The 8088-nt window shown below is 36.4% G+C and overlaps 1 protein-coding gene across 2 annotated transcripts in view; it reads right to left on the reverse strand.

The window, feature by feature from the left end:
• Positions 1-7023, reverse strand: part of ADGRL2 (adhesion G protein-coupled receptor L2) — a 477785-nt gene extending 470762 nt beyond the window's left edge. For both annotated transcript variants that reach the window (XM_084636460.1, XM_084636456.1), the window contains exon 1: positions 6725-7023. The gene's annotated coding sequence lies outside the window, so the exon portion shown is untranslated. The remainder of the gene's footprint in view (positions 1-6724) is intronic.
• Positions 7024-8088: the final 1065 nt, after the last annotated feature.

The raw sequence follows: 8088 nt of genomic DNA on the forward strand, positions 1-8088 counted from the left end.
ATTTTTGTAAAGAATATGCAGAAAATTTGCAAAACTAGGAGTAAAGAATGTCAAAGCACAAGTCTAGTGAACACATTCCTCTGACAGAATTCTATCAAACAGTACCTGGCATTAGCATGTACTTTCACGATTAACAAGAGGGGGTTGTCAAACTACTATTTCTGAAATAAACAGATTTATCCTGACAGATAATCAGTAGTTTGCACTGCCTAATACATGTTATCATCCACGACTGACATAATTACATTAAAAGCACACTTACTATAATCTTTCATTGGAAATTAAACAGGTTTTATGTAAGACATAAGATGGATCTTTTGGGGAGTGCATGGGGGCTGGGAAGGGAGAGAGGAATGTTGGGGAGAACATATAAACTAAACAACAAAGAGTAAATCCCAAGAAAATCAATGCCAGATTGAGTCTATCAGAATCTATTAGCATAATTTCAAAAGAAATTAAAACCAAATGTGCAGAACTGTAAAATGTGTCCTATACATGCAACCAGTATCTGGGTAATGCCTTTCACTTTCCCATTATACTATCTCAATGGCATCCTCTGTGTGTATGCATGTATGTGTCTGTCTGTGTCTAGTCCCCTGCCTTACCCACAACAGGAACTAGGCACCTAACAACGACATCACAAGTTTATGATACATTTCTGATTTAGACATTTATAGTCAAATATTTAAAGATGGCCACAGATCTTGGGAGCCCAACTTGAGTGAAGTACCATGGGCCTGGTTTTCTGAGGTGATAAACACGTGTGACTAACATTGACTTTGACTGCAGTTGTGAGTACTCAGCAGTTCTGTTAATCTGTTCTCAAAATGAGCTCCAAAATGAAAGAAGGCATCCCTGATCAGTGTCCACGTTTGTAAACTTTGGTCTTGATTCCTAAGGGCCAATTCCTTAAATGTTTTTTTAGTCAAAAAAAGTAAGGTTTGTAGGATTTGTCCCAAAGTACAAAGAATGTGTGTTTCTTACTGGTCCTATAATTGCTTGAGGCCTGCTTAGGCAATGAAACTAATGTGGCTATGCTACGCATGGCTGGGGACAAGACATTAGAAGCTTGTGCAGAGATATCAAGCCATCTGTATGCTATAGTGTAGAGAGTTTTGGGACAGGATACAGAAAGGCAGGGAAAGGCCAGAAAGATGTAGGTTAATACCTGGTTGATCTAGGACTGACACAGCCAGGCTGTGCAAACCCCTTGGAGAAGAGTGCAGAAGCTACTGAAGCCCAGTGGTTGAAAAACTGGCTGCAGAGCAGTCCTGTAGCATGAGGGAAATGAGGAATGATTCCACTCACACATCTGACATCTGTGGAACCTTCCTCACAAACAACTTGTTTCCTCAACTAGCTTTTTCAGCAGGAACCAAGAATGGGCTCTGTGAGAACAAGAAAGTTTTAATAAAAATGATCTCATCTGCTATCTTTCTTCTAGGAATGCCCTAAATCCTTTGAGGATGTTACCTTGCCTCAGAAGAAGAATACTGAGCATAAAATAATTCCAGGAACATTAGGTCTAATTCTGAAATTTTTCTTTCTTTCTCTCCTATACTTTTTATTGTAGGTCACAGTGTCATAGTTAACATTACATTGTTATTATTGACTTCACTGACTCACAGAACACAGCACAGTGCAAAGGTCAGGGAACAGAAATTGCATAGGTTAGTTAGTGGTTGTATTCCCTTTAGTAAGCATTTACTCCTTTGGTTGTAGTCCTCTTAGCTAAAGCATACAGCTTTTGAACCACAGGCTCCTGTAGAAAGGTGAGTCAAATGTCCGAGTTTTGGGTCTATTAGTTTATTTAGGGTAGTAGAGAGACAAGGGGTGAGGTAATATCTTTTATTGGACCAGCTTCTGTTGGTGAGACAGACAAGCTTACAAGACAGAGAGAGAATGAGAGCAAACTTGTCTGTCTCACCAACAAAAGTTTGTCCAATAAAAGATATTACCTCATCTACCTTGTCTGTCTAATATCCTGGAACCGGCATGCCTATAACACCACATACAATATTGAGAGTAGTGAATTTCTCCACAAACAGAACCTGAAAACTGGGTGCATTCTGGTTTTTCTATCCTCATACAGTTATATTACCCTGGCAGCAAAGAGAAGAAGTTGAAATAACAGCTGGTTACTGAAGGGTCCACTTTTGAGAATTGATTCACACCAATGCATATTTCTGAAACAATCTAAGAGATTTTTTAATGTTGCAACATTAACAGAGTGATGGAAATTAAATGGATATGTAACAAATGCAATCTTCTTGCAAAATACTTGGCAGTGTCATACAGAATTTAAATGAATTTATAATTATGTGCTAACTATACACTTGTTTAACACTCACATTTCTCAAGAATGAAAAAAATAAACTATACTTTTAAAATACAGTCTCTTAGCTGATTTAGACCTGTTTCAATCCCACTGGTGTAAATCAGTGAAGCATTTGGCTGTGTGGCTTTAGCCTCATGTACTGAGTACTGTATGCCGGGCAAATCCACAGAGTCTGATACGTTGATGAGGATCAGGGAAAGAAAAAACTGATCTAACAAAGTGGTCTCATCTGTTCTTTTTATCCCTACTCTAAAACTGTTGAATTGCTCGTCACCCATGTTCTGCATATTTCTTGCACTTGATTATGTGTTAAGGCTGTTTGATTGTTGTTTATGTGAGATATTTTGTGTCCAAAGGTCAAATGAGCATAGCTTTTGAATCAGATTCCTACTGGCTGCTTTTGTAATACTTAAACTTTGCACACTGGGAGGAAAAGAAAGTGGGAGACAGTTCAAGCTAACTCAAATAAACAGAGAGAAGTAAAGCAACAATTGCTTTTCTGTATGGACCTGCTCCCTTGCTCGATTCTTCTTTAGAGATAACACTCTTTGACAAAACGTCAGATAACCATGTTCAAAGTTTCACAGGCTAATCATTTAAAGATGCATTTCCACTCCATTTATTTTCCTTTATCTGAACCCTCTGTTGGTTCATTTCAACTGAGGACATTTTCATTTAGACTCCCCAAAACAGAGACATGTAGGGAAAAAAAGGGCCCACTTTGAAACCCCTCTGGAGATTACAAAGAAAAGCATATGACATCAGAATGCTGTGTTCTGATGAGAACAGTTGTTTGCATAAAAATGTTAACTATTACTAAAACTTCAATGAAGTTTCAAGGAAAGAAAGACAGATAAAGCCTCAGGTTAATTTGAGTCATTACCAAGCACTTTACCTGCTGAAAAATTCCAAAATGCAAAGGGATGTCAATCTTGTTCTTTAGGATTTTTTTTTTTAAATGGAGAAGACCTTCAAAGTAGACAAGACAGTCAATTACAGACCTGATTCAGCTCTTAACCCCTTGACGTATAAGTAAGCTTTTTCTGCAATAGAAATCATATTCAGCATTCATTCAGATAAAAGGCCTAAATTTCCAGCATGATATTTCAGCAATGTATTCTGGAGTACAAGGCTATGACAGGTATTGCAAAATGAGAGCATGATATAATCAAATACGTAAGCTGATGAGACACACTGGGGAACACATATTCTTTTTCTGCTGCCGTAGCAAGTCACCAATGACATCTCACTACTTGATAAACTTGTAGCCACTTAGGTTTTCTTTCCTACTAACCTATATTGCTGTACATTTTCTTACATGATCTATCATATGTTCCCTTCATTGCTAAAAGACTCTCTCTCTATATATATATATTTGTAAGGTACTAGACTTGGTTAAAGCTGAAAGCAACTTGGGCCTCAATGAACAATTAACAAGTTGAATGGAACTTATTAACCATCTCTATAATATCCTTTTAAGATGATAATTTATCTTTTTAACTATCCTCTGTAAAACCTGCAGAAAAGAGCCTGATGGGAGCAAGTACACTGCATTATATACAGCTACAAGGTTTACCACATCCTATAGATTCTCTTGCAAGGCACATTAAAGTGGAGTAAAAGGTAACTTATCTTGAAGAGTTGTTTGAGTGAGTTACCGTAGCAAGGGCAAGTTCAAAGATGATGAAGAAGAAACCATCATCAGTGGAAAACAGAAACCAGGTGTAAAGGGCCCTAATAATTTTGGTTAGAAGACTACACAGGATGAATTAACTTGAAGCTTAACATATGGGTTAGATCTTTAGAGAGTTTCCTGAAAGGTTAGCAAATAAATTCAGAGACTTATATAAAATGCAGGGCCTGATTTTCCTTTCATTTATTTCAGTGTATCAATGAATTCAACCTGTAAACCTGGTGTACCTAAGAGGAGAATCATACCAATCATTCTGAAATTACTTAGTGAAATGATGGTGATGACTCACTTAAGGAACACTTTCATACCTGTGAAACATTGGCCATTTGGTTGAAGGAAAGGAAGCCGAAAATAACTGTTTGCTACAACATTTTTTTATTCACTTAGAAAAAGCTTTTCCTCCTAAAGGTCCTTTTGCCCCCTCCTTTTCATATTTCCAGTATTGATTTATCTGATCTCATCTCATTGATTATCAAATTCCATAGGGATCTCCTTTATCTCCCAACTTTATATTGGCCAGAATTTCCATTCAAAAAGATCCCTAAGGTCTTTTCTGAAGTTCACTTTTCCTATCTAAAATTCCCCATCCCCATTTTATTTTTTTGTAATACCAAAAAATATTCTATAAATGCTCTTGCTCCTGGAGTAGGCAAGAAGAATGAATTTGCACTGGACTCTTTCCTCCATCTCTAAATCAAAATTGCTGTGTGTGCAGCAAGCAGAATGGAGAAATTTCTCACTCTCTTTCTATCTGGAAATGATTCTAAAATTCGTAATGTGTGAAGGCATTGTTCAAAAACAGATACTGGTTCTTCCTAGGTAACTTGAATTTACTTAAAAGAACCCCCTTGCACATAAAATAGTTAACAGCAATTCTAATTACTGGATAAGAAAGAAAGGTCAGATTTCTGTTACATCATTGTGAAAGGCTTTTATTACATGCTGCTATAAAACGTATTTCTTTGTCAGTTGCCATCCTAGCAGACTAGCCTGCATACCAATAGGAACTAAAATGCCAAGAAGCAGAAGATAGTTATCTGCTAAATTCTATGTACAGTAACCTAACAAATGCCAGAGGAAGAAAGATTGCCCTCTGCACAGTAATACTTGTGTAGATGTCTTCTTTATGCTAACAATGACAAGGCTCCTTTCGTTTGTACTGTACTCCTTTCGTTTGTACTGTACAAAAATCAGAATGCATTTTTTTCAAAAGCAGACTGTATATCAAAGAGAAAAGATAGACATTCTGGGGCACTGGGATACTTAATGTGGAGAGCAAATACATTTTCCTGAAGACTGCTAACTAAAAGATTTGAATCCATAATGTTAAAACTGAAGATTTACACCATCAGTATTATTCAAGGTACTAGGGAAGGTTTTTGATGGTTTTAAACTTTTTTCTTTCCCCTCTTTCTGTCCATTCTGCTTTACAACATTTTCCTCTTACCTCTATTCTGTTACAGACTTTTAAAATTACAGTTGTTTTTATTAACTCCTAAGTTAGTTAGATAACATTTCTATGTGAATAATATATACAAAACTAATTATTATAATTTACAAATTGCAGCTGACAAACGATGAAGTGAGCTGTAGCTCACGAAAGCTTATGCTCAAATAAATTGGTTAGTCTCTAAGGTGCCACAAGTACTCCTTTTCTTTTTGCTAAACAGGACAAATTTTATCGAAGGACAAATTTAAGGAAGAAGAATTCTAATGCTGTAATTTCTGCACTGTGCTGCTCTTCAAAACTATTATTTTATTGTATTTGAATATATCTAAAATTGTCCTGTCAAAGCAACATTTCAGATGTAACTCTAAACTCTGCCAGCAAATCCAAAGAAACGTTCATGAAGTGATGCCAGACTTACTGTCTGCCTTCATACAATCAGTGTGCTCTCAAACGTGCTAGTTTCATATTTCTTGTTATACCCACTTCAAGTCAGAACTTTACTGAGTAAACAGCGCTTGAATTGCCTCCCCACCCCGCTTTTTGCAGTCTATAGGAATTATGCCCCAAACTGGTTTTGATCCAGTTAACTTTCTTTTTTTAAAAAAACCAAGCATTTTATGTTCAACATTTCAAAAAATAGATATGAACACACTTATAACTATAATGGTTACATTTAATTACTTCTGTTACTACTGGCAATTCTATTAAAAATATGTCTATCTTGTGGTCTACATTATTTGACAGGCCCATTTGCAACAAGGCCTGCAGTTTCCTTGTATACAACAGTGCAAAGTAAAAGGTGACCTTTTTATTTATGTTTAAAACATTTCAACAGTTAGTTCTGCTCCAAAGATAACACCCTAAGAAGGTTCAAGGCCAGAAACCCCTGACAATATTGACTTTTCACTTGATGACTACTGCACTGCATTGACTTAAACAGATATTGGAAAACATTTTTTAAAAGGAAAAAGAAAAAAGCTTAATTGAAGGTTGCACTTGTAGACTAGAGAGCCTCTATGTTAAAATCTTACTTGTCATTGTAAAAAGGATAAATAGCTGGCTAAATAAATGTTAGAATAACAGTCACTTAAACAACTGCACCTATACAGATAAATAACAAAAACATCAGGCACCTGGCATTATATTAGGACCTACTGATGACAAGAACATGCATCATTATAGTGGCATCTAATAATGAGCAAACAGTGATGGTATTATGTCTTTAGAAGAATCAGGCTCCTACCTTTACAAGACAGATGGAAGGTAAGTCCCCCTTTAAAGAAAGTTGTCAGTAAAACCAGGCTGCAGTTGCAGTAAATTGAGTCCTTTCAGTCACTGTATACATGCAGCAGTTCTGCAATGAGGGGAAAAATATTATGGGAGGAGCAGCTGTGAATGAGTGACCTCCTGAAGCTGAGTTCTCTTTGTGAATCAAGCACTGGGAGCCAGTGCCTCTGATTTGCATGGATTATCTCCACTTGAACAGATACATTTAAATTTATCTGGCACAGTGGCAAAAAAATGGGAGAGAAAGTGAATGAGAGCGAGAACAAGAGAGAGAAGGGGAGAGACAGAGAAAAAGAAGACAAGAAATCGGGAAGCTTGGCTGGATATGCTGGTTCTGGCAGAACTGTGTCTCAGAAGAGCTACAGCTCCCTCTTCATGTCACAATTATAAGATAAGAAATGCTGTCATTAAGCACTGGTTAATAACAGAATACCTGCCCCAAACTTCTGATGTTCCATTTGATCAGATTTTTATAAACACTTAATTATTCTGTCATCATAAAGTCAGGATTTTATACTGGAAGCTTCAAGTGATTTGTAATCAGGCAGGTAAAAGAATGAGGCAGGTAAAACTCCCCACGTAATTTTAAACACAGAAACATTTCAAACTGAGTAGTTTGTACAAATTAAGACAGATTTCTACATGTGCCTTAAAAATACAGTTATTGAGTATGCAGATAACTTTAAAAGAATGGAGAGAAGACGGGATTCAAAATGTTGATATATTGTTGTCTTTGACAAAAATATCATTGCTCTGTGTGTGTAAACCAATATTTTTGAGATTACCGAAATATATCAAGACAAAGAGACCTGTGAAAACCCTCTAACAATCTGCATCCAGCCACTTCTCCCTTATTACCATGAATAACACAAGCATTACCTGTCAAATTTTCCCAATTTGATTTAAATGAAGTACTTATGCTGATTAGGGACGTGTGAGGAACCCTCTTGAGCCCTCATCAAAACTAAGATGAACCTGAACTAAACTTTTTTTCTGGTTCAAAGGCATTTAGATAATTTTTTCCCCCACTCTACAGTTTCCCAGTTTAAAGATTTTTGAACCTCTAACTATAGTTGTTGGGTACCAGTTGGACCAAAAGTCATTAAATGCAGAGATAATAGCTATTCGGAAATGGAAGGTAACAGAAAGCTCTGACAGAGTTTATTTTTATGAGATTTCAAGCCCAAAGCTGCAATCTCAGGAGATTCAGATAATTCAAATGAACTTCAAATAAAAATCTGAACTTTTGGTGCTTGTACAAACCAAAGTCAAATTGCAAAACAGTTGAGGGTCACACATCAGTTACATGAAACTTTAAAT

The sequence above is a fragment of the Lepidochelys olivacea genome (assembly GCF_965140295.1).
Source record: "Lepidochelys olivacea isolate rLepOli2 genome assembly, chromosome: 8".
In the NCBI taxonomy this organism is placed as follows: domain Eukaryota; kingdom Metazoa; phylum Chordata; order Testudines; family Cheloniidae; genus Lepidochelys; species Lepidochelys olivacea.